The sequence below is a fragment of the Lontra canadensis genome, unplaced genomic scaffold (assembly GCF_010015895.1).
Source record: "Lontra canadensis isolate GAN:19392208 unplaced genomic scaffold, GSC_riverotter_1.0 scaffold85, whole genome shotgun sequence".
NCBI lineage: Eukaryota > Metazoa > Chordata > Mammalia > Carnivora > Mustelidae > Lontra > Lontra canadensis.
This window is the reverse complement of record NW_022631079.1, coordinates 8,061,901-8,064,058: the sequence shown is the minus strand read 5'-3', so window position 1 is coordinate 8,064,058 and position 2,158 is coordinate 8,061,901. Positions and strand designations below refer to the sequence as shown.

Here is a 2,158-nt window from a genome sequence, read left to right as displayed (position 1 = left end):
TGTGTGGTGTCGCCCGTGTCCTTGGGTGGCCTGGGAGTGAGGCGGGGTGGAGAGGAGGAGAGAGCAGAGCAGAGCAGAGTGGAGGAGAGCAGAGCGGAGGAGAGCAGAGTGGAGGAGAGCAGAGGAGACGAGAGCAGAGGAGAGGAGGGAAAGCCAGTTGGCCAGCTGTGCTAGTCCTAGGGCGGCAGGAAGGCTCTGGGGGGTACTGAGCACATGGCACATGCCAAGGCAGCCGGTGCCATCTGGGAGCCAAGCGGCGGAGCGGCTTGGGAGTCCCGGGAGAGTGCCCAGACTTTGGCGATGCCGGGGTACCACAGGCGTCTGGGCCCCTGGGCAGGTGGGCTGGGAGGCAGGCGCCAGCCCCAGAGCAGGTGGAGGAGGGGAGCCGAGGCATGCCCTGGGGCCAGGAAGCACGCAGCAGGCTCAGGGCGCCGAGCTGCAGTGGCAGGCGTCTATGGCCATACCACTCTGAACATGCCTGATCTTGTCTGATCTTGGAAGTTAAGCAGGGTCGGGCCTGGTTAGTACTTGGATGGGAGACTGCCTGGGAATACCAGGTGCTGTAGGCTTTTTTTTCCCCCAAACTCTTTTCTTTCGCCTTCTTCTTTTCTTTCCCCCTTCAGCCTCCTTCCTTTTTCCTAGTCACTGCTTCTTGGTTGGGAGTCGTTAAGAATATGTGTTTTGTCATTCATGTGACTTTTTTTTTCTCCTCCCCTTTTCCCCTCCCCGCTCCATTTTGCCTCTGATTCTCTCACTTTGTTGCCACCTTCAGGCGTGCCAAGCTAGCATCCTCTAAGCATCCCTTGTCCATCTGCTCCCTTAGCACCTGTGCACCAATATGGTATCCTTTGGCCCTTCACCCTTCAGAATACAGAAGGAATATGAGTGAATTGTGATCCTATTTTTTGGTGAACACCATGATTCTGCATTACAAATACTCCAAGGTCAGTTTTGAATGCAGAACAGATGTGAGAGATGTAGCCATTGCTTGCTAGACTATTCATGTGCCAACACAGAAGGAAACCTTTTCACAGGTCACCCCAGGGTTTTGTTGGAGAGCTTGTTTCTAGCAAAAATGGAAAAGCTCACCAGCCCCATGGGCATCGGCCTGAAGCCACGGTAGAAGCTGGAGCAGCTCAGATCTCAGGGGATGTCTGTGTCCCACCATCCTTTCAGGTATCCCTAAAGGCACCCAGGATGAATCTGGAATCCTAGCATGGATGCAGCCCTGATGAGGCCTGAACCATTGTCCTGAATTAGAAAACATTTTGAATAATGGGCCAATGCCAGACTCCTTAGAAAGGAACAAAGAGGGAAAGCATACCATTTGTTATGCCCTCTTGCTGGTGAACACCAGGATTCTAGGGAAACACTGAAACCACAGCAATGCTGTGAGTGCCACACAGACCCAGCCCAGGTAGCCCAAGACTCATCTTAACACAAGCCCTTAGTCATACTGAAAGCAGGTTTCCACCACAACATCAGAGAAGTGCCATTAGTCATCAGGATTCTCACCGTTAACTAAACCTTAGGTGAGGCTCTGGTCCTCCCTAGGCTCGTGTGTGAAGTTTCTTGAGAAAACAGGACTGGGAACTCAAGTCTGCTGCAGGGCAGTCAGCCAGGAAGAGACAACAAATGTGTGCCAAGTGCAACCACCAGGGTTGTGTTGGACAGGAGATTTAGAGAGATGACCTGATGCCAGCACCACTATGTTCCCGAGACCCTGAAACCAAACCCTATCCCTGACTTCGCCCTAAAATTCACCCTCAACTCAGCCATACAGCAGGACAGGGCACTGATATCACATTTTCCCAGAGCATCTCCCGGACCCTAACAGTGATCCTGGCGGTGGCTGTGATCATCACCCCACGTCTGTTCATTTTTTATTATTTATTTATTTATTATTTTTATTGACATATAATGTATTATTTGCCCCAGGGGAACAGGTCTGTGAATCATCAGGCTTACACACTTCACAAAACTCACCATAGCACATACTCTCCCTAATGTCCATAACCCAACCACCCTCTCCATACCCCCCCAGCAATCCTCAGTTTGTTTGTTGAGATTAAGAGTCTCTTATGGTTTATCTCCTTCCCAGTCCCATCTTGTTTCATTTTTTTCCCTCCCTACTCCCCAAACCCACACTCTGCCTCTC

General features: G+C 51.4%; 1 non-coding gene across 1 annotated transcript; it reads left to right on the top strand.

Annotated features, from left to right (window-relative positions):
- Positions 1 to 450: 450 nt before the first annotated feature.
- Positions 451 to 569, top strand: LOC116882604. The gene has a single exon (XR_004385672.1). It is a non-coding gene; the product is annotated as a 5S ribosomal RNA (ribosomal RNA).
- The last annotated feature ends 1,589 nt before the right edge of the window (positions 570 to 2,158 follow it).